This window comes from Tasmannia lanceolata, unplaced genomic scaffold (genome assembly GCF_043159265.1).
Source record: "Tasmannia lanceolata isolate RefF3 unplaced genomic scaffold, GAP_Taslan_0.1 ptg000003l, whole genome shotgun sequence".
In the NCBI taxonomy this organism is placed as follows: Eukaryota; Viridiplantae; Streptophyta; class Magnoliopsida; order Canellales; family Winteraceae; genus Tasmannia; species Tasmannia lanceolata.
In genome coordinates this window covers 36170946-36196647 of record NW_027518680.1, presented here as the reverse complement: position 1 = coordinate 36196647, position 25702 = coordinate 36170946, and the positions used below count along the sequence as shown (strand labels likewise).

Below are 25702 nucleotides of genomic sequence, written 5' to 3'. Positions count from 1 at the left end.
AATATTCATCAAGTGTTTTAGACCCATTAGATGGGTATATATGCTATCCCAACCCAATATGACCGTTTTAAGGGCAAAACGGTTATTTTCGGGTCAAACTCTCAACTAGCCGTTGGGCCTCCAACGACTATAATTGTTTTGAGTTCGAAGTGTTCTCGGACTTCCGAGAACATTTCTCGAAGTTCTGAGAAATTCTCGGAGTTCCGAGAAAAGCTCTTGGAGTTCCGAGAAAACGGCAAGAATATAAATTTTACTACCTGGACCGTTTCTCGGAGTTTCGAGAAAATTTCTCGGAGTTTTGAGAAAATGTCCAAAGTATAATTTATATTCCTGGAACATTTCTCGGAGTTCCGAGAAGCCTAAATTCAGCAGATTTTCTGTTTTTCAGTGCTGATTTTTCTTTGGCTTTTGGAACTCAATTTTATTATGTTAAATGGAATGTCATGAGGGTTCCATAATGATGGAACACCACGTGGTCATTCACTAATCCAATTAGGCTCTAAGGATGTGTTGTAGTCTCTTTGGAAAAATATTATTTTTCACTAGTTTTAGGGTTTTAAACAATGTGCCTTGACAAGAGAAAATACAAGAGAGATATGAATATATTCTACCATTTCTATCACTCTCTTGAACTCTTCTCTTGAGCTGGGATCTTCTATGGTTGAGCTTCCATGCTTGACATCTTCAAGTTGTGGTACAAGCTCCTTGATCCTTTGCATTGGTTCTTGATCCTTCAGCTTTGGCCTTTATGATCTTCTCTGTATGTTCAACGCTTTGAGATGATTGTTGTTGAGCTTTTCCTTGGTAGATCCTCCAAGGTGTGGTTTGTCCAAGAATGTTCTAGCTCCTTTGTACATTGGTTGGTTCATCTTCTAGCATAGGCCAACAAGGTGTGTGCTAGTATGATTTGACTTGTGTAGGACCTGTCTAAAGCACAACACTCAAGGAAAATGATCAGTCCATAAACGACTAATCAATTTGCGTTTGTTAATCATCAAAACAAGGTGATTTACTGAACCCTTGGGCTTACAAAATCTCTCAAATAGATGTACAAAGTATAGCCTAATCCACTCTCAAAATCAAGGCACAAAGAGAAGTGGGAGAGAAAAACCCAAAAATGATGGCCAAATAATTTTCAAGGGTTTGTTAGAGTTGGATCATGTTCATTATCTCTTTTACACCCTCTTAATGGGTATATATGAAGTCCCAACTCAATATGACCGTTTCGGGGGCAAAACAGTCAAAACTGGGTCAAACAGTCAACTAGCCATTAGGCCACAACGGCTATATTTTTTCGTCCCTGGTTGTTTTCTTGGAGCTCCGAGACTGGATTTTCAACAATCTGCTTCTTACTTGAAAAATTTATATCTCCTTCGTTTCTTATCGGATTTTGACGTTTTTATACTCTACGGATATGAGAAAAATGAGAGCTTTCTGTTAACAATATTTTCAAAAATATTTGAAACTATTTTAAATAAGTTTTGATAGAATTTAGTTGCTGGTTCAGGTTGTTTCTTCGGAACTCTGTTTTGTTCAATGTTGTGTTGAATGCAATATGGGCCCCAACATATTGGTACACCACTATGGCCATTCACTTATCCATTTAAGTCCTTAAAATGTGTGTTAGTCTCTTTGAAAAATATATTTTTAAGGGGTTTTAAGATGTACATTGATAAAGAGAAAACACAAGAGAGATAGGTGATACAATCTACCATTTTTACCACTCTCTTGAATGAACTCTTGAGGTAGCCATTGCTTGATCATCTCTTTGAGTGCATGGCTTGCTTTGGGATATTCAAGGTTGAGCTTCTTTGCTTGACACATTCCAAGGAAGATGCCACCATTTGGTTCAAGCTCATTTGCAAGTTGTTGATCCACAAGCTTTAGCCTTCATTGATCTTCCTTTGTTTGTTCAATGCTTTGAGATGATAAGTGGTGAGCCTCTCCTTGGTGGTACCTCCAAGGCATGATTGGTACAAGTATGCTCTAGTTCCTTTGACTTTGTGTATGGTTCATGTATAAGCATAGGCCATGAAATAGTGTGTGCTAACCTGGATTTAACTTGTGAATTCTCTTTGTATAGCACAACACTCAAGGCAAACAATTAATCCATAGACGACTAATCAATTTGCGTTTGTTAATCATCAAAACAAGGTGATTGAATGAACTCATGGGGAACCCTTAGGCTAACAATCTCCCACTTTTTTATGATGACAAACCAAATTGATTAGACAGGTGGGAGGAACCACTTACGAGGATTAAATAAACAATATGTGCAAAACTACCCCCCCTCAACATATGCATGAGTTATATTTAATTAGTTATAGTACAAGAATGCATATGATTATAGATCTAATCAATTACACAAATTCTCCCCCTTTTGGCATCGGCAAAAAGAAAGGATTAAGCATTTAAGCACCATACATAAAGCATCAAAGATATATAATGAGAATATGATGCTCTCCTAGCTTCTTATCTTGATTAGCCAATGAAATCAATGTATATATGGCATGATAAGAGACAATCAACATAGGAAATGAATAATCACAAAACAAATCAAGCCTATGTTGGCAAAACAAAGAGTCATTACCATTTTTAGCACAATTTTTTAGGTATATCATAGTATATGAATGAAAGTAATAAAAATCTACCCGATGACCCATAATAGAATAATAGATTAGCAAGTTAAAGCTTATATTTTACTTATCATGAAAGAAAACAAGCAAGTTTAAAGTTTAGCATGATAAGCCCCCAATTTTTTGAATTCCTATTAGAATCTTATCATGAGGTGATGTGTAGTTATAGATTCATGATGATAAGCAAGAATAGATATTTTTTAAGTTAAAAATATTCTCTTAAATTGTCATGTATAGAAATGAACATTTGATCCTAATATGGCATGACAGTGAGCTCTATCATGGATATATGGAAATACACTTGATAGACACTAAAATTCATAGAAATTGAGATAAGCAAGTTTGATTTATTTCTATGAATGTGTATCTAGAAGAAAATGCAAGTTTTAGTTCTTATTAGAAAATATTAAAAAGATAGATCATTTAAGTTTTTTTTTTCTTTGTTAAGATATGCAACATAAAGCACAATTGGTGGGGAAATATTATAATGGACAATGTGAGCATCTCACAATGATCCATATAAATATAGAGATAGTAAGAATTAGCTCTTTCCCTTTATTATTTGTTATTGGCATTAGGTAAACCTAAGATTTAAGTCATGACATGACACAATAGGCCAAAGATGTGAAAGTGAATACATGGACAATAAAGCTTATTATGGATATATAGAGTGACTCACATTATAAGCCCATGATAAGGGGATATTTTCATAAGGAATGGGATAATCATCTATAAGAGAAATCCTATGAAAGAAATTCTAGAGACTATGTAACATAGAGCTCTAGAATGGGAATACTTATGCTTGGAATATATGATAACATGTATGATCATCCAAGACAAGTCAAAGGCCTAAATGGTATAACACTAAGGTCTAGGCTATGGGCTTTTTGTTTATACAAAAAGAAAATGATACCAAAATAAGAACACATGACAAGCCCAAAACAACACACATGGAGCAGCCTTACTCCAAATGAGTGTACTTATCATATGAGGAATGATATACACATTTAGAATCATATGATAAGACATAAAGGACAAGATTAACTTTCAAACTCCCCTTTTGAAAAAGGATCATGCAATGCATGAATCCAAAGGGTTGTCCTCACATAGACTCTAAGGGATCTTTAAATGAACAATTTTAGATCAACCCTTAGGCTACAATGACACTCTACTCTCTATGTGTCGGTTTATCATGAATAAAATTATAGCCATAATCTAGCTCTACATGATAAACAAGCATAGCAAAAAAGATTTTCAATCTTTGGCTCAGGCTCCCCCTAAATGTGATATCGTATTTTTCAAATTCAATCTTTACTTCCCTAAGTATGTAACATACATAATTAGCTAGGGAGATCACATATAAGTGTATACCTATTCATGTTTGAGATGTTGGCACAAGGCCACTTGGTTAAGTATTTTAATTATGATGATGGTACCGTCTCTTAAGAGGGCATAAGTATCGATTGAATGGCTTTTAACTTAAGGTTTGACATCTCATAAATATAGATACTATCAAACAAGGGGTGATAACTATAGAATATATATAAACCAATTTGAGCTCAATTCTATAGGACTAAGACATAGTAAGAATGGTCAATAAAGTACCATGTCTTAGAGAGACATACATGGCTCATGAAGGTGAGAGTATACCTCATGAGAAAGACATGATCCATATCAATCACATCCATGGATAGTCTACCATGTTTGGACATAAGAACATGACAAATGAAGTACATGGTTCAAACATCTACATCCTACATCCACAACCACCTATGTAATGATAAGGCATTAAGCACAAAGTGCATAATCCCATGGAAAACCAAAGTGTATGGGAGACAAGTGTTCCCATCACAAAGTATAGTGTACCAACAACCATAGTGAGTAGATGCCCAAATAAGGTACTAGATTCAAATAAAAATTTTAATTTTTACTCAAGTGAGTTTTACATGTTAAATCTAGACTCATTATCAACTTTTTCTACATAATGTAATCTTATATGACTTTAAGAGAAGAATCCAAGGACTCTAAGGATGTACCTATCAAGTGATAACACCTTCGACACATGTATTTCAAAGAGAACTACCATGACTAAATACATATGATATCATCTAACTTTCAAGGTTCATACTAGTCATGAGAGTATATCCAATTAAAGCTTTCGGGAATACAAATGCTTTAAACCTATCAAAGATTTCTTATTACTTTTAATGATAACTATTAAGCACATAATAAAAAAGTCTTGTGTGGGGATTGGAAGGACAACTAGGTGCTAAGCAATATGTAACTATATTTACTCACCTAGAGCATAAAAGATGTCTAAGATGTGTTCATTTTCTAGACATGGCATTTAATTTCTTAGTTTTGCTAGAAATGATATATAAATCACTTTAAATACCAAATAATATAGTAAAAGCCAATTTTGTCCAAACTAGAGTTCAAATATGAAAGATATACACTTATGGGTTTAACTTGAACTCATGGGCAAAGAAGAGGTTGATATTCATGTAAGATCAATCATGATTTTCACATTAAGTATTCTAATGTGGCTTGTCATGTGGATGAGTACTAAGTGCAATAAGATTTAAGTCATATGGTGTGCACTTAGCATAATACATATAGATACATAAGAATCAAAGAAGATAGGTCTATTGTATATATAATTTGTTTCTTCTCAAAAGATGTGAACATGAAGCACATATGGCTAGATGCAAGGATATCAATCTACTTTAGGAATACAACATCTAGGATCTAAAATTACAAAAGATTGAACAATTTTGCACTAATATAAACTAGATATTAGCATAAAATATCTAGGGAACCTTTTCCAATAGATATGATAATTAAGCATAAGGATATAGATCCATAATTTTCAAGCAAATAAATACATGGTATCTATTCCATCAAAATCTCTAAAAGATATTTACATTTTAAGTTCAAAGTATCAAAGTCTTATTGTAAAACAAGTTTAAGCACATAGACTCTGAATTCCAAAAAGAAATTTATCATTAAAGCACAAGCATGCATAGATACATGGAATCAAAACAAGAATAAGCACATGGTATTTATGCAAGTAAATTTTTAAATGATTTTCAATTAAGCACATCTCCTAAATCTACTAAGTACATGAAATGACTCAAGTAGGGGGTTTAGGAATCCAAACCATTTTGGGTCCAACCAATTTTATTCTATGTGATGTGTCTTTTATTTTCTAGACAAATTTGATTGATTTTACAAATCTAAACGTGCATTTAGACTTATAATGTCCAAGTCTTCGACAATAATCACAACAAATAGAAGCATGCATAGATGGACTAGATGAACAACAAGAATGTTTATAATCACAAACATGTTTAGCACATTTTTCTTGTAGGGTCTTATATTCCAACTCAAGTTTTTATTTTTCTAATTTCATCTCCTCAAGTTTATCTTCTAAGCGATCAATTTCATGAGACGAATTTGCTCTTAATTCCTCTTCATCTTCCTTTAAACAATTAAAATTTTCAATAAGCTCTATATTTTCACTTTCCAAATCTTTACATCTTTGAACTAAGTCAACATTTTTGTTTATCAAAATTTTGTTGAGTTGACTTAATTTTTCATTTTTGGAAATGGTTTCATCAACTTCCATTTTCAAATTTTCAATTTGATTTTGCAAATCGGAAATTGACTTTTTGAAACCATTTTCATTTGCAAAAGAGTTTTGAGAAACTTTATTTTGTCCACAAATAACATTTTCATCAATAGATGCACTAGGACAAATAATTTTCTCATAGATGTTCTCAAGTGTAGTGCAAATTTCTTTTGCATTAACACATGAAGATATTTTTACAAAAATATCTTTAGAAATTCCACAACACAGTGTAATTATAGCTTTAGAATTCAAAGAAAATATTTTCAAAGCAAGCTTGTTGCATTTTTTAGGCAAGGTGAAGTATTCTTTAATTATATGCATTATTTCACAATCTAGAAATTTGAGAAAGAATAACATTTTAACTTTCCATGATCCATAGCTTGTTCCATCAAAGAATGGAGGAGCAAGATAGGATTGGCCTTTCTCAAAATCCATAGGGGTTTCCAAAATAGATCTTTTCTCTTGAAGAAATTTGAAAGTTCAAAAATCTATATAGAGCCTTTAGCTCTGATTCCAAGTGAAATCCCACTAGGCAACCCAAAAGGGGGGTGAATTGGGTGTCATTATAAAAACTTTCCCTTTTGAAAACTCTTACTAAAATCATCCTAGTTTTATCCATTAGTTTTATCTCTTGTTAATTAAGTTGAAATAGTTAAACTTAATCAAATATCACAAATTTATAGAAGCTTAAAAACCCTTGTTAAACAACACACTTAATTAGGAGATTTAATGGCCTAATTAGCAATGTAGAGGTATTTAAGTAAAATGCCAATGTTAACTCACTCAATTCTAAATATGTAATGCAAAGCACAAATAAGAGAGTGAAAGCGGGAGTGAGAGATAGACAAATACCATCACAAGTGACACAAAGATTTATAGTGGTTTGGCCAGTGACCTACTCCACTCTACTCAAGGTCGCACTTGGAGGATTTCCACTATTGAAGTCTCCACCACGCAAGGCTCCAAGGCTTTTACAACCCAAGGGAATTAAATGAGGATGCCCTTGCCACCTTTACACCGACTCTCTTACTTCGCTAAGTTCTAAGTGCTTCACCGAAGGGAATTAAACACGGATGCCCTTACCACCGATTCCAAACTCTCCATGGAACTTACACGGCGTTCCTTTCGCCAAATTTACAACGATGAAGAAGTTAAAAGCTTTGCCTCTATGTAGGCTACACTGCAAGTAGAAGCTCACTACAATTCTCTCAAATAGATGTACAAAGTATAGCCTAATCCACTCTCAAATGATTTCTCAAAATCAAGGCACAAAGAGAAGCGGGAGAGAAAAACCCAAAAATGATGGCCAAATAATTTTCAAGGGTTTGTTAGAGTTGGACCATGGTCATTATCTCTTTTACACCCTTTTAATGTGATATATGAAGTTCCAACTCTATATGACCGTTTGGGGGGCAAAACAGTCAAAATTTGGTCAAACAGTCAACTAGCCGTTAGGCCACAACGGCTATATTTTTTTTGTCCCTGGTTGTTTTCTTGGAGCTCCGAGAAATGTCTCGAAGTTCCGAGAAAAATTCTCTGAGTTCCGAGGCTGGTTTCCAGCAATCTGCTTCCGACTTGAGAAATTCATATCTGCTTCGTTTCTTGTCGAATTTCGACATTTTTATACTCTACGGATATGAGAAAAATGAGAGCTATCTGTTAAAAATATTTTTAAAAATATTTGAAAATATTTTAAATAAGTTTTGATAGGATTTAGTTGCTAGTCCAGGTTGTTTCTTCGGAGCTCTGTTTTGTTCAGTGTTGTGTTGAATGCCATATGGGTCCCAACATATTGGTACACCACTATGGCCATTCACTTATCTATTTAAGTTCCTAAAGGATGTGTTAGTCTCTTTGGAAAATATATTTTTAAGGGGTTTTAAGATGTGCCTTGATAAAGAGAAAACATAAGAGTGATAGGTGATACAATCTACCCTTTTTACCACTCTCTTGAATGAACTCTTGAGGTAGCCATTGCTTGATCATCTCTTTGAGTGCATGGCTTGCTTTGGGATATTCAAGGTTGAGCTTCTTTGCTTGACACATTCCAAGGAAGATGCCACCATTTGGTTCAAGCTCATTTGCAAGTTGTTGATCCACAAGCTTTAGCCTTCATTGATCTTCCTTTATTTGTTCAATGCTTTGAGATGATAAGTGGTGAGCCTCTCCTTGGTGGTACCTCCAAGGCATGATTGGTACAAGTATGCTCTAGTTCCTTTGACTTTGTGTATGGTTCATGTATAAGCATAGGCCATGAAATAGTGTGTGCTAACCTGGATTTAACCTGTGAATTCTCTTTGTATAGCACAACACTCAAGGCAAACAATTAATCCATAGACGACTAATCAATTTGCGTTTGTTAATCATCAAAACAAGGTGATTGAATGAACCCATGGGATACTCTTAGGCTAACAGCACAAGTGCTACGTATTTAAGCCATGGTGAGGACATTCTTGGAGTAGATCTATAAATCTGTCCATAAATTTTGAAAACGACTCATGGGATTTTTGCCAAAATTGAAGAATATCGTTTCTTAATTTGTTAGTTTTATGTGAAGGAAATAAATTTTAAAGAAACGTGACTGTAAACTGCTCCCAAGTGGTGATGGAGTTTGTGGACAAACCGTAAAGCCATTTTTTAGCTCCCTCCTTGAGTGAGAAAGTGATGAACCACAACTTTACAGCATCATCCGTGAGTTGTTGTAATTTAATTAAAGCACATACCTCTTCAAACTCTCGTAAAAATAAATAGGCATCCTCAGAAGGGAGTCCGTGAAAATGAGGGAGCATCATAATAAATTACGATTTTAACTCAAAATTATTGCTCCGAGCAGCTGGCAATCGAATACAAGAAGATTGTGTTGCTAGGGCAGGGTCGAAACGATCGCGAAGGGTTTTAGGAACTTCCTCTTCCGCCATGGCAATTGAAATTGGTTGAATTACTCTCTCCAAACGGTTGACAGAGTTGTGCATCCCAACCTATACTCATACACAGAAAATTGCGAAGTTAGAACAAGGAGTAGTAAAAAACCAAAGTAAAGAAACAACTAATTTAAACTAAATAACTAAAAATCACTTCGAATAATATAAGAAATTTAAAGTAACCGCACTCTTCCTCGGCAACGGCGCCAAAAACTTGATTGTGATATTATAAATAATCGCGTGTAGATGGGTCGAACTCAGGGAAGAGAATTGTGATTTCTACCCTTATACTATTTGGAAAATAAACTTAAGATATATTGTTGCCTGGAATGTACTCAGAATTTTCGTGGACTACAGCCTCGGATCCAACAATATATTTAAGTTTATAAACTAAATAGATATGGGTCGAAAACAATGAAGAAACGTTTACAAACTCAATCCTTATATTTAGGCAAAGTAAACCAATAAAGGATTTCTATTAAAAATAATTATCTCATCTAATTAGAAAACCAAAATCTAAAAACTTAAATTGATTGGAAAAATGGAGTGAAAAACTACTCTAAATTGAATTGGAATTTTGATTGGAAAAGTTGATTGGAAAAGTAATTGGAAACTGATTTCAAAACCTTAATTCAATTAAAAGATTACTTAGGGTTAGAATCCACCATAGGTTTGGATTGGATAATTAATTAAACCAACTTTTGTATTGAATTGTATATTTAATAAATTCGGTCAATGGGAAATAAGATCAATGGATGTCATTGCCCATGAGTGATTGATCAAACATACTACCCAATTTTATATTAATTATATGGAAATTATATTTGTTCATCAACAATTATTCATATGAAAGGGGAAAGCCAATGGCATGAATGATTGGGATGTTACAAATATAAGACTCTATACAATATTCAATTCTGTTCATTGATTTTAATTAACAATCTTTCTCCTTCCCCATGGCTTCGTCTGAACCCCAAGTAAAGGAGGTTTAGTTACTCATAGAGAAGGAAAAAGAAACAAATAAAACAAGAAAATAAAGTGCAATCAAGAACTTAAAAGGGAAAAGAAATAAAATATACTCTTCTTTAATATTGAAATTATAACAAGAGTACATCAATTTGGAATTGAAATAAAAGAAAACATTAATAAGAACTTAGTCTTTTTCTCATCTTAGCAATGGTGGAATCCTTGATCGCCTTCCTTCTTTGCCTTGGTGTCGCCTTGGAACGAATTTTGGATGGTCGGATCGAGCCTCTTGTGATGGAAGATGAAATGAGAGAGTGAGAGATTAATTAATGTAAGAAGGTAGGCAGGTGTAAGAGAGCAAAAGAGATAATTTTTGACAAAAAAATTAGGGGAAGAAGAAAAATATGTTGGAAGAAATATATGAGAGAGAAAAGTGGGCGAGAATTGTAGAGGAGAGAGAAAAAAGAAGAGAGATATATGCAATGGCCCTCCTTTTTTATACTTTTTTTCCTCGAATATAAGAGGAAAAGGGTTTCTTAAAAAAAATAAACTGCAACCAACTTTCTAAACATGGGAGAAAGAGTCCAAGGATTTTGGCTTCTTGCTAAAAATCTTTTTCTTTTAGAAAAGAAACATGAATGAGGACTTTCCAAAAATGCAGGTTTTTGCTTTTCCAAACCGTGAGTGAGACATTCGAAATCTTTTTGTAAAGAGAGAGTTTTTCAGCATGTGAGAGTGGACCAGAGATAAAATTGCTAAGAGTTGTGATATGGGAAAGTCGGTTTAAAATTAGGAAGTGAGAGTAGGCTAAAAAACAACTCTTGCCTTCTTAATCCCTAAATAAAAGAGATGATTGCCTTGTTTAGAAGAGAGAGAAAAGAGGTTGGGAAACAATCCAAAATATGAGATTTCTTTCTTAATAAAGTAAGCAAGCACATGATGGCTGCTATGTATAAGAAAGAGATAGAGTGGGTCGGTTTCTTAAGATGGGCCCACTAGATGTTCACGTTTTAAGTGGACTAAAAACAACGTCAGCCCCATCTCCTAACATAACACCAATTAGATAAGTGAAAAATATTTTGGACAGCCCACATTATTTGCTAGCCGAATATTCTTCCTCCCCAACAATGGTAGGCCCCACCAAGTTGGCCGAAACTCAATTCAAGTTTTAATCCAATGGCCCCTTCCCATTTTCTTAGGTTGATCCAAGCCATCCAACTAATAGCTGCCATATTTTGGGTATCTTCTTTTGCTAGAAAATAGGGAAGGATAATCCATCGAAATAGGGAGCACAATTACCAAACGGATTTCAACTTTTGAACTCCTACGAAGTAGGGGTGCAAAACGGCTAAAAATTAAGGGAGGATGGATAAAATAAATCGTGTAAGGGAGAGAGAGAGAGAGAGTGACACGAATTAGCAAGGGGAGTGAGAATGATATTTCGGTGGGGGATGGGAGAGAAAATAGGGGATGCTAGATTTGCTAAATCGTTGGAATGGGGGGAAAGAGAGAGAATCGACCAAGTTGGGAGAGAGAGCTAAGTCAATGGATTTTCCCCTATTTTTCCTCTTGCTTACATTGCGAAACAACAAAGTTATCCCCACTTTTTCCAATGAATTGCAACCATGCCACATATTTTCGTAAATGGCAAATCTACCCCTCCTTTGTAATACACATAAAACACCTACTAATTCCCTCTCCCCTATTGATCTCCAAGGAACGATCCAAGCCATCCAATTGACTGTCCATCATGTAATATAATTGCACCACTAAACCATTCCAATGAGATGATCTAAACTGTTGATTTCATGGATCCCAATGTGAATTTCAATCTTACCAATGGTTGCACCTCTTGAAACATTTTTGTGGGCTGATCTTAACGATTCAATCGACGGGCAACAATGTAAAATTATTTGCACCTTGCAATCCACTACCATACGATGATCTTAACCGCACATTTAGTGGGCCTTAGGATAAATTGCTTGTACCCATCGAATCATTTTCCAAAGCTTAACCGAACCAACCAATTGGTGAACCATAGATGAAATAAACAAGAGGGGGGGTGAATTGAATTTTAACACTAAATTATCCCTTTTGATGATTACTTGTGAACCTAGTTGGAATTTTCTTCACTTAATTAAATATTTGGTTAGTGCAAATAATTAGAAACAAAATGAAATGCCAAACCAAAAATTAATAATGGAAATGCAAGACAAGAAAGAACACACCGATGTATAGTGGTTCGGGCAAAGCCCTACTCCACTCTTCTTAAGATCGTCCTTAAGGTTCCACTATTGGAGACCTCCACGATGCCCGGCTCCGAGACGGTTACACTTCCAAGGGATATTAAATGAGGATGCCCTTACACCTTTACAAAGACTCTCTTTCTCCGCCGAGTTCTAAGCGGTTGCTCTCTAGGGAATTAAAATAAGGAATGCCCTAGCCACCTATACAAGAAGTGAAGATTGAATAGCTTGGCTTCTTCTTGAAAGCTTGATGCTCTTTGTAGATCCTTGATTGCTCTTCAATGATGGTTGCAAGTGATAGCTCTAAATCCAAACTCAATAGATTTGCAAATGCAAGGCAAGTTTGGAAAAATCAAAATCTTAAGCTTTAAAGGGTTGCAAGTTTGCTTGAATGCTTAAGGGAGTTTTTCAAATGATCAAGAGAGAGGAAATAATCCTCTAGATATTGTATTTATAGTCCCTCAAAAGAATATGACCGTTTGGGGGGTGTGGATATAAAAAACCACAAAACATTTAAATCCCAACGGCGATTTTTTGAACTGTCGCGAGGTTCTCGGAGCTCCGAGAAATTCTCGGAGTTCCGAGAAAACGGCCAGAAGAACAAAATATTCTACTGGACCATTTCTCGGAGTTCCGAGAAAATGGCCAGAAGCTACTGGACCATTTCTCGGAGTTCCGAGAGAACTCTCGGAGTTCCGAGAGAACTCTCGGAGTTCCGAGAAGCCTAAAAATCTGTATATTTTGAGATTTTATTTCTTGTTTGATTTTTGGCTTTTGGAACTCAACTCCTATGATAATTATGGAATGTTTATGAGGGTCCCAACATGTTGGTCTACCACATACTCATTCACTAAACCGTTGAAGTTCGTTAAGTGTTGTGTGAAAACAATTTTGAAAAACACTTTGAAAACGTTTTGCCTTGACTTGAAAATCTAAAGAGAAGGGATGTACAATGATACCTATGCAACATTCAATTCCTCTTTAGCTTTGGTCTTCAATTGATCTTCCATCTTTGTATGCTTGCTTGAGTGATGATGTGAGCTCCACTTAGCTCCTTTGACTCTTGTTGGGTACATCTTCAAGCATGACCATGTTGTGTGTTGGTTTCTTCAATGATCAATCCTATCTTTAACACAACACTACAAAGCAAATTGATTAGTATTCAAAAATACAATCAATTATGTTTAGAATCATCAAAACAAGATTGGAGAGTAGACCCTTGGGCTTACAATCTCCCTCTTTTTGATGATGACAAACAAAATTGATTATGAGGTGTGTGTGGAGTGACATAGTAGGCAAGTGAATACTGGAACTCCCCCTCAATATATGCACACAGATAAATGATACAAGTTATAAGCATGTTGTGCATATAGTCAATTGAATAGATAATCAATTTCAAACCTTCTCCCCCTTTTGTCATCGACAGAAAGGGTGTAAAAAAATTTTAGGAGTAGATAACTCCCCCTAAATCAATGCTTATGGTATATAGAAATATATAGCCAAGTAATGCACATATACCTGTTCATGATCAAGATGTTGACAAATGTCAAATTGTTAGGTATTTTTAATTAAAGTGAAGATACCTCTCCAACTTAGAAAACTAAGAAGGCTAAGAGTATCAATTGAGTGATTTTTAAGATTAATATTTGACATCTCATTCATGCAGATACTACTAAACAAAGATGATATGTATAAATACTATATAGATAAGCTGGTGAAAGACACAAAGTATTTATTTGGCAATTTCTTTGGCAATTTCTTTGACTTGATCCGCACTCCAAATGTTTAAGGCACTTCGGGTATAACAAATTCTATCATCACTAAGGGGTTTTGTGAAGATATCCGCTAATTGATCTTCAGTGTTGATATATTTTCAGCAAATATCCCCTTTTTGTGAGTGATCTCTGATGAAGTGGTGCCTAATCTCAATGTGTTTTGTTCTTGAGTGTTGTATGGGGTTCTTTGTTAAGCTTATAGCACTAGTATTGTCACATTGGATGAGAATATTTTCCATTTTGATTGCATAGTCCATCAATGTGCTTTTCATCCATAGGACTTGAGCACAGCAAGCTCCAGCTGCCACATATTCTGCTTCTGTTGTGGACAGAGCTACTGAATTTTGCTTCTTGCTAAACCATGAAACAAGTGATTTTCCCAAGAATTGGCAAGTCCCACTAGTGCTTTTCCTATCTACTCTACATCCAGCAAAGTCTGCATCTGAATATCCGATGAGAGTGAAGGAAGATGATCTTTCATACCACAGTCCTAGACTTTGGGTTCCTCTTAAGTACTTGAAGATCTTCTTAACTGCTGATAGGTGAGACTCTTTAGGATCCGATTGAAATCGAGCACAGAGACAGATAGTAAACATAATGTCTGGTCTGCTGGCTGTCAAATAGAGCAAACTACCTATCATACCCCTATACAATTTCTGATCCACAAATTTTCCAAATTCATCATTTTCTAGCTTAGCAGTAGTACTCATGGGAATTCTTGATATCTTACTGCTATCCATGCCATACTTCTGTAATAACTCCTTTGTATATTTTTCTTGATTTAAAAATATTCCATTTTTGTATTGTTTAATTTGGAGTCCTAAGAAATAGGTTAACTCACCCATCATGCTCATTTCAAATTCATTTTTCATTAAGGTTGCAAATTCATCACACAATTTTTGATTAGTTGAGCCACAGATGGTATCATCCACATAGATCTGAACAAGGAGGATATCTTGATTTTCTCTTTTGATAAACAATGTTTTATCCACCTTTCCCATCTCAAATCCTTTTTCAACCAAGAAAGTGCAAAGCCTCTCATACCAAGCTCTAGGAGCTTGCTTTAATCCATATAAAGCTTTATCAAGCCTGAAGACATGATTTGGATGTTTGAAGTCTTCAAAAACTGGAGGTTGCTCAACATACACTTCCTCTTGGATATAGCCATTTAGGAAGGCACTTTTGACATCCATTTGATATAATTTAAATCCTTTATGGGATGCATATGCCAAGAGTATCCTAATAGCCTCCATACGGGCAACAGGAGCAAATGTCTCATCATAGTCTATTCCCTCCTCCTGATTGTACCCTTGGGCTACCAGCCTAGCTTTATTTCTAGTGATAATTCCATTTTCATCCAATTTATTTCTATACACCCATCTCGTGCCAATGACTGGATGATCACTAGGTCTAGGCACTAGCCTCTACACCTTGTTCCTTTCGAATTGACTTAACTCTTCTTGCATAGACATCAACCAATATTCATCCTTTTCAGCTTCCTTGATGGATTTAGGTTCTAATTCGGATAGGAACGCCAAATTGTTACTCACACTACGATAGTATGATCTAGTTCTCACTGGCGATGTGGCATCACCTAAAATTTGGGATTCAGGATGATCTACCAATGTTCTCCTATCCCTAGGCAATGAGTCATCATTTTTATTTTCTACTTCCTCACTAGGTAATGTATGACTTGTAGATGCATGAGGAGGAGCACTCAATTTTGGAAAAAGATGTTCAATGGGTTCATCCTCATCATGTGGCATTTCTTGAGGTGTTGGCTCTCTTTCATCAAATGTCACATGCATGGATTCTTCTACAGCTAGGGTTCTTTGATTAAATACTCTATATGTCTTGCTATGTGACGAATACCCTAAGAATACTCAATCATCCGACTTCTTATCAAATTTGTGTAAATTTTCTTTAATGTTCAAAATGAAGCATTTACATCCAAACACTCTAAAATAGCTTATATTTGGTTTCAAGTTTTTCCAAAGCTCATAAGGTGTTTTCCTAGAAATTGGCCTTAAATATACCTTGTTTATGATATAGCAAGCGGTGCTAACCGCTTCCGCCCAAAAATATCTAGGGAGATCATTTTCATGCAACATAGTTCTAGCCATTTCTTGGAGAGTTCGATTCTTTCTTTCTACTACTCCATTTTGTTGAGGTGTTCTAGGTGCGGAAAAATTATGTTTTATGCCATGTTCATTACAGTAAGTGTCAAAATGTACATTTTCAAATTCCGTTCCATGATCACTTCTAATGTAAGAGATAGCAACACCTTTTTCATTTTGTATTTGATTGCACAATGTAAGGAAGTTTCCATAAGTTTCATCTTTGTGTGGTAGAAATACGACCCAAGTAAACCGTGAGTAGTATCCACAACTACGAACACGTACCTCTTTCCACCTAGGCTACTTGTCTTCATTGGTCCAAAAAGATCCATATGAAGTAGCTCCAAGGGGTAGGAAGTTGAAATCATATTTTTAGGTGCAAATGAGCTTTTCAATTATTTTCCTAATTGACAAGTTCTACAAATGTGATCTTTGATGTATTTGAACTTAGGCAATCCTCTAACACTTTCTTTTGAGGAGAGGGTCGAAATGAGATCCATTCCGGCGTGACCCAACCTCCTATGCCATAGCCAAGAATCCTCACTAATGGCATTAAGACAAGTCACATTTTGGAGTCTAAGATCATCTAGTCCAATTGTGTAAATGTTATTGTCTCTAGAACCTATGAATTTTACTTCTCCATCTATCTTATTTTTAACAATGCATTTATCGGGATTGAAGACAACTTCAAAACCATTATCACATAATTGACTAATGCTAATAAGATTATGGGACAAGCCATCAACAAATAGTACATCATGTATGGGAGAGGTAGAGTTACCTATGGTGCCTTCACCTTTGACTTTTCCTTTCTTATCATCTCCAAAGGTAACGTCTCCACCATCCTTGAGTGATAGGGATGCGAATTGAGTAAGGTCTCCGGTCATATGTCTAGAGCATCCACTATCAAGGTACCATGTGTTCTTCTTGTTATGGCTTTTAAGGCATACCTACATATGAATAGGCAAGTGAGATCCTTTGGGTACCCAAATCTTCCTAATCTTACTATGTTCATTTGTTTTTACTTTAGAGTTCAATTTAATTTTATCTTGTTTAGCATGCATGCAAGCAACTTTATAATGACCTTCTAAACCACAATAAAAGCAAGTTTTGGTACTATTAGAAGAAGCCTTTAAAAATTTGTTTTTATAGTTGGATATTGTAGTATTCCATTTAAGACCAAGTCCACTTTTATCATGTGGCATTCTTTGAATGTTAACAAGCCTATCTAATTTCAATGAACTATGTTCAAAATTTTCAAATAGTTTCTTTAGTTCATCATATTCAAAAGATATTTTACCATTTTCATGCTTTAGCTTGTTGTTTTCAATCGAAAGCTCTTGTCGATTTTCATTCAAAATGGTGATAGAAGCATTTAACTCATGAATTTCTACTTTGTATTTTTCATTTTTATCATCTAAAAATTCATGATCTTTCTTTAACCAACCAAATTCTTTTGTCATGTTAGCAAGAGAGTTTTCAAGTGAAGCAATTTTATCAAATTGAATTTCAAGTTCATCATTTGCACTTTGTAAGGAATCAAGAACTTCTTTCAAAACAACGACATCATTTAAAGTGTTTACCTCGTTATTGTCGTTTGTTGAGGCCATGAAGCACACGTTCTTTGCTATCAAGCAATCTTCGCCATCATTTTGTTCGCCTTCGCATTCAATTTCTTCATCCCACATGGCGGTCATTCCTTTCTTGCCTTCTCTTGTCTTGAAGCGGTTGTTTGAAGTAGGTTCATTGTTGAGTGGACAATCCGGGCGAATGTGTCCAAGCTTCTTGCAACCGTAGCATCGGGGTTGAGAAGACCCATCACCAAGTTCTTCTTTCTTCTTGAATGGGGGATTAGTTCTTCTATTTCTCATGCCTCCCATGTTCCTTTGTAAGAATTTGATCCTTCTTGTTAGGAGGGCAACTTCATCTTCCATGTCTTCCTTTGTATCTTCATTTTCACCTACATTGCAAGCAAAAGCAACACCTTTTCGTTTTTCACTTTTAGTTTCAATTTCGGGTGCTTTTGTTTTGAAAATCATCTCATGAGTGATCAAGGACCCTATTAGTTCATCTAGGTTCAATGTGTTCATGTCCTTGGCTTCGGTGATTGCGGAGGTTTTGGATTCCCATGACAAAGGTAGGGACCTAAGAATCTTGGTCACTAAGTCTCTATTTGAAAATTGTTTTTCAAGTCCCCTTAGTCCATTTACAAGATTGGTGAACCTAGTGTACATGTCGGCAATTATTTCATCGGGTGTCATTTGAAAGAGTTCATATTGCCGAAAGAGATGGTTCATTTTAGATTCTTTGACTTGATTGGTTCCCTCATGGGTGACTTCCAAAGTGTCCCAAATTTCCTTAGCCGAATTCAAATTTGATACTCTATTGAATTCTCCGGGAGATAGAGCACAAATAAGGGAATTCATGGCTTTGGCATTATAATTCGAAGCTTGTTGTTCGGCTTCGGTCCAATCATTTAGGTTTCTTATGGGTAATATGTATTCATTATTAATGGCTCTCCACATTTGATAATCTTGGGTTAAAAAGATTTTCATTTTAGTTTTCCAAAAACCATAGTTTGTTCCATCAAAATAGGGTGGCCTAGTGTTTGAATAACCTTCATGGTGTTGAGGGTAGTTTGCCATTTTAGAATCTTTACTCTAGACCGGTTAGGGTTTTCTAAAAATTAGAGACGAGGCTCTGATACCAATTGAAATAAACAAGAGGGGGGGTGAATTGAATTTTAACACTAAATTATCCCTTTTGATGATTACTTGTGAACCTAATTGGAATTTTCTTCACTTAATTAAATATTTGGTTAGTGCAAATAATTAGAAACAAAATGAAATGCCAAACCAAAAATTAATAATGGAAATGCAAGACAAGAAAGAACACACCGATGTATAGTGGTTCGGGCAAAGCCCTACTCCACTCTTCTTAAGATCGTCCTTAAGGTTCCACTATTGGAGACCTCCACGATGCCCGGCTCCGAGGCGGTTACACTTCCAAGGGATATTAAATGAGGATACCCTTACACCTTTACAAAGACTCTCCTTCTCCGCCGAGTTCTAAGCGGTTGCTCTCTAGGGAATTAAAATAAGGAATGCCCTAGCCACCTATACAAGAAGTGAAGATTGAATAGCTTGGCTTCTTCTTGAAAGCTTGATGCTCTTTGTAGATCCTTGATTGCTCTTCAATGATGGTTGCAAGTGATAGCTCTAAATCCAAACTCAATAGATTTGCAAATGCAAGGCAAGTTTGGAAAAATCAAAATCTTAAGCTTGAAAGGGTTGCAAGTTTGCTTGAATGCTTAAGGGAATTTTTCAAATGATCAAGAGAGAGGAAATAATCCTCTAGATATTGTATTTATAGTCCCTCAAAAGAATATGACCGTTTGGGGGGTGTGGATATCAAAAACCACAAAACATTTAAATCCCAACGGCTATTTTTTGAACTGTCGCGAGGTTCTCGGAGTTCCGAGAACCATTCTCGGAGCTCCGAGAAATTCTCGGAGTTCCGAGAAAATGGCCAGAAGAACAAAATATTCTACTGGACCATTTCTCGGAGTTCCGAGAAAATGGGCAGAAGCTACTGGACCATTTCTCGGAGTTCCGAGAGAACTCTCGGAGTTCCGAGCTCGGAGCTCCGAGAAAAATCTCGGAGTTCCGAGAAGCCTAAAAATCTGTATATTTTGAGATTTTATTTCTTGTTTGATTTTTGGCTTTTGGAACTCAACTCCTATGATAATTATGGAATGTTTATGAGGGTCCCAACATGTTGGTCCACCACATACTCATTCACTAAACCGTTGAAGTTCGTTAAGTGTTGTGTGAAAACAATTTTGAAAAACACTTTGAAAACGTTTTGCCTTGACTTGAAAATCTAAAGAGAAGGGATGTACAATGATACCTATGCAACCTTCAATTCCTCTTTAGCTTTGGTCTTCAATTGATCTTCCATCTTTGTATGCTTGCTTGAGTGATGATGTGAGCTCCACTTAGCTCCTTTGACTCTTGTTGGGTACATTTTCAAGCATGACCATGTTGTGTGTTGGTTTCTTCAATGATCAATCCTATCTTTAACACAATACTACAAAGCAAATTGATTAGTATTCAAAAACACAATCAATTATGTTTAGAATCATCCAAACAAGATTGGAGAGTAGACCCTTGGGCTTACAATAGATAATCTAAACCCTTCAAATGATGGGCCACAATGGTGGTGATCCCATAGTTGTTCTCATACTTGAATTTTTCTTTGGAATTTTATCTCTTTAGCTCTATTTTCCATGGAAATTAAAGAATATCCTTGAAACACCAAAAATAAGGAAAATACCTTACTAGTACCGCTCTAAATATGAAATATGCATGCTTTTCCTACCTACAATTCACATATAAATGTGCTCATCAATGTACATAGAGACTGTTATATAAAAGTCAGCAATTTTGATCTACTAAATGGGATTTATGATCTAATCTTTCTTGATAGTTAAAATTAGACTCGAATACGATTCCAACGCATCAATAATCGTCAAAATTCGATGAGCGGATTGGGAGATATGATTTTTTCAAGTTGGGCCAAAATTGATGATTTTTATTTTGAGAATTATATGTTTTATTCCAGAATGGCCCCAAAGTTGTGAGAAAAATTTATATCTCAAGATTAAATTTTTCAAAAATTATTTGGGTGTGAAATAAGCATAACCAATAACTAATATGGTCTTCGAAATAATTTTTATCCCACTTAAAATATTCAAAAAATATGCTATTCTGAAAGGGTTCCCAAAAACCCCTATTTTGAGCTTTTCTCTCAAACGATATTATTTTTGCACGAAATTTTTTTGGTGACTTCTGACATCATAAGAATTGATTCTATCTTATTTAATTAGATGTCAGTAGTTTTTATGGCTGAATAAAAAAAAAATTTCGAAATGAAAAAATTATTTATTTTAATTTGAGCATGATTTAATATGGATAATATTTTTGGATGTTCGTTATTTTTTTTTATGGTTTGAGATTGCTGGAATGTGTAAAGCCCAAGGGTTTCCATGGGTTAAACCAATCACCATGTTTTGATGATTTAAAAACACAAATTGATTAGTTCTTATGGACTAATGTGTTGCCTTGAGTGTTGTGCTATAGACAGGGTTTCACAGGTTGACATATACTAGCACATCACCATACATAGCCTATGCAATGTAACAAACACAAGTCAAAGGAACTGAAACAAACATGATTCTTCAGGCCTTGTAGGTACAACCAAGGAAGAGCTCTATCTCAACTATCCCAAGCATTTGAAGAATCAAAGGAAGATCAATGAAGGCCAAAGTTGAGGATCGACATGCATAAAGGACAAATGAGACTGAAGATATTGGTGACATCATCTCACAAGTGAAGATCTTGAGGAATGGAAGATGTCAAGCAGAGATCTCAAATTTGAAGATCCCAAAGCAAGCCTTGCACTCAAAGTGAAGATCAGATGAAGGCTATGAGAAAACTCATTCAAGAGAGTGCTTTGAATGGTAGAATGTATTCCTCTCTCTTGGATTTATTCTTAGTCAAGGAACACTTAAAACTAATCCAAAATGTTTTCAAAATAGGCCCAAAACTAAGTGGACATAGAGCCCAAGTGCTAACCAAAGTTTACAAACGGACAGACATGACATTAGCACTTGAATTTGATTTAATTGGTCCAAAAAATTTCAAAGAATTTTGAAAATATTTTTAACAGATTCCTATCATTCTTATAATATCCTTAGAGTACAAAAACATCGAAATCTGATAAGAAACGAGAGAGACATTTATTTTACAAGATTGGCTGCAAAAACTAGAAAAATCAGTTTTTGCAGGGGCAGTCGATTGGACCCCTCCAGTCGACTGGACACCCCAAAACTTGTTTTTTTAAAACAAGCCAGTACCCTACAGGAATCAGCTGGACCCCCCAGTCGACGGGAGAGGAAAGAATGTGTTTTTTTATATAAAGCCATCTGACCCTTTGGGCCAGTCGACTGGTCGAGCCCAACCGACTGCCAACGGTCTGAAATAGAGTTGTTGGGCTCAAACTACTAGTTACTTTTTTACTGTTTTGAAATGTTTCTTGCCCAAATCACTCCCAAACTTTCACAAACTCATATGGACTATAAATATAATGTTTATTCACACATTTAACAACTTTTGGAAAGATTGGAAATCTATCTTGAGCTAAAACTTTGAAAATCTCTCTCTAATCCCCACTTGTGCCTTGATCTTGAGTAAACCCTTTTGAGATTGGATTAGGCTATACATGTAATCTTTCTTGAGAGAATCATTTGTGCCACAACTTGTAATCAATCCAACAAAAAGGCAAAATCTTAGTTCTTCTTCTTCTTCAATCATTGTAATGGGGGAGGACGTTGTAATTAAACCCCTCGGAAGATTTGTAAGGAGCCAGACATTGTGTGCTCTTAAAATAGTGGATAACCTCAAGTACGACCTTGAGAAGAGTGGGCGTAGGCCTTGGGTTTGAAAGCCGAACCACTTAAAAATCTTGGCGCTCATTTCTCTTTTGGTACACGCCTTTCTCCCTCTCTTTGTTATGTTTGATTATGATATCTTTACTTGAGTGAGATTAACATATAATCTATCTTGTATATTTACTGATTTGCTAATTTGGTTCCTACTCTAATTAATCAGGTATTTGAAACCAAAGCTAGGATTTGAACTCATCTATCACACCACTAATACAACTTGATTAATTGGAACATCTAATCTTTGGTGAATTGGCAAAGAATTTTAACAACTTGATTAATTGGAACATCTAATCTTTGGTGAATTGGCAAAGAATTTTAAAAAGGGCAATAGTTTTTATAAGACAACCAATTCACCCCCCTCTTGGTTGCCCAACCCTAGGAATTCAGAATGTAGCAATTAAATGTCCGCAATGTAATAATTAATAGTTTTATTGGTTTATGTACTCCCTCTGGGCAGTTGTGCGGACAACTGGTTTCCCATGGAGAATTTATTTTGATGTACATATTGTTTAGACTAGTTTAGGACACTGGGGTTGTTTATTTTCATATTAAATCAGAAGTAATGAAGAAAGAAATTCACTCTTGATGTGTCCAATCGAAGAATCAAAGAGAACTTGGACATGGTGATGTTAAAGAAGGCTATAGATGATGGTGGACCTCGATTCTATCAATTCAAATGAGGGCAGACGCATTCTTCATGATTATTACAGATCTAAAATACTCCAAATGATGAAGTATATTAGTACCAATACCTTTGAAAAATCACCTTGAGGTCGGCGGATTTTTCCTATTGCGAATAGCGAATAGCTGCACAAATTTCACGCTTAATTTTGGTAATATGGCATTATGGGGATGAACTAACTCTAAAATAGTTAGGTAATTCTAAAATGGTTAGTGGTAGAATCCCTATAAATCCAAGATGTCAAAATTAAGCTTATGGATGGGATTGCTTTATTGTTCATAGTTTGGATGTGTGATGGTTGATTGCATTTTCCTTTCCTTATATATGTATTTCCATTAGATGGTTTGGTTTATATACATGCAAAGAAATTAGATTTTTTCACTTAAAAGATACCCTCTTTATATAATATTAAGTTGTAAATAGGGATTTAAATTGAAAGGAATAATCCCCATGGCCTTACATAGCCATCTATTGGTTGGCTAGTTTAGAGAACAAGACGGTCATATGCCAAAGTAGATATCGATCTTGATTTTCTATCTAGAGTAACTAATAGATTCCTATAAGGATAAGAGATTTTGCAAAATATATTAGTCATATGGCAAAGCACAAGCTAGTCTGTTTTGTAAAATGATTTCGAGACAGTGGGTATTAGCTTAACCAAGCAAAGAGTGGTGATGCCCAAATGATAGATACGCTGCATTGCTTGGAGGCCAAAATCAAATCAGATATCATAATTATAATATGATGGATTAGATGAATCCACTCATAGTCAACAAAGTTGTAGTTGATAAGCATCTGATGTCCATTGGAGAATCAAGTCATTTCTCTTGGTTTATGTGTTTGAGGGGCATATTTAATGAGACAAACAATGGGCGGTACCATTATAGATAAAAAATCGAGATCTAATGGTTATATGCCATTATAAAATCTAAAATGGTTAGTTTTGCTTATATTATGCCTCGTTTCCTTTGCATTAGATATGGTATCCTTCAATCCATTAGCTAGGGTTCTTGAAGACACTAAACTTACTGGTCCAAACTATGAGGACTGGAAGAGGAACTTAATTCTACTTCTCACAGCAGGGAAAGTTTATTGGGTCTTGATACTGAGGCACCTTAGTTGCATGGTCCCGATGCTCCCCAAGATGTCATGGACAGAGCCACAAAATGGTATGAAGATGATCAAATGACCAGTGTTATATCCTTGAGTCGATATCGAACGTGTTGCAGCAACAACATGTCAGAATGGCTTCGTCTATGGATATTATATACAATCTATGAGAAATGTTTGGAGAAGAAAATTGCAGTGCCAGACAAATAGTGATTAACAGCCTAGTTTTCACAAAAATAGTGGAAGGAACCCCAGTTAGAGATCACATGTTGAAGATGGTGGGCTATCTAAATGAGCTCGAAGTTTTAGGAGCCATGTTAGGTGGAGAGTCGCAGGTCGACATGGTGTTAGCATCCTACCACCAACATTCACTGACTTCGTCATGAATTACCATATGAACAAATTGTCAATGACGTTGACAGAGTTGTTGAATGATCTTCAGTCTACTAAGGACCTTCAGAAAATGAATAAGAAATCCTCTTTCTTGGTTAAAGCTAATGTAGTTTCAACTCCCAAACTAAAAGGCAAGGAAAAAAGAAAGGTAAGAGGCCGGGGTTCTAAGAAAAATATTTCCAAGGTCAAGAACAAGAAAACTTTCAAGAAGAAGTCAACCAATTCTAATGATGCATGCTTCCATTATGAAAAAGTTGGTCATTGGAAGTGTAATTACATAACATACTTAGCAACAAAACAGAGCAACAATACTTTTAAAGGTATGTTGCAAATCTTTGTTGCGGAAACCAATTTGATTGGTCCGGCTTATTCCTGGTGTGTGGATACTGGTGCAACCTGACATGTATGCAACTTTTTGCAGGGGTTCAGGAAAAGCAGAAAGTTGACTAAGGGCGAACTCTACCTACAGGTTTGGATGGATGCAACAGTTGCAGTCCAAGCTATGGGTGATCTACTACGAATATTTTCAGGATGATATTTATGTTTAAATGATTGTCTACCTGTACCTTCCGCTAAAAGGAACTTGATTTTAGTATCTAGACTACTGATTGATGGTTATTCAACATGTTTTAATAAAAGTAGTGTTTTTATCAAACACGAAAATTCCTTAATTACAGAAGGTACATTATGCCTTAGAAAATATAAGTAACACTAAGG

The 25702-nt window shown here is 35.5% G+C and overlaps 1 long non-coding RNA gene across 1 annotated transcript in view; it reads left to right on the top strand.

Moving 5' to 3' along the window:
* Positions 1 to 22932, top strand: part of LOC143854277 (uncharacterized) — a 50030-nt gene extending 27098 nt beyond the window's left edge. The window contains exon 2 of the long non-coding RNA XR_013237474.1: positions 21536 to 22932. This is a non-coding gene — a long non-coding RNA (uncharacterized LOC143854277). The remainder of the gene's footprint in view (positions 1 to 21535) is intronic.
* The last annotated feature ends 2770 nt before the right edge of the window (positions 22933 to 25702 follow it).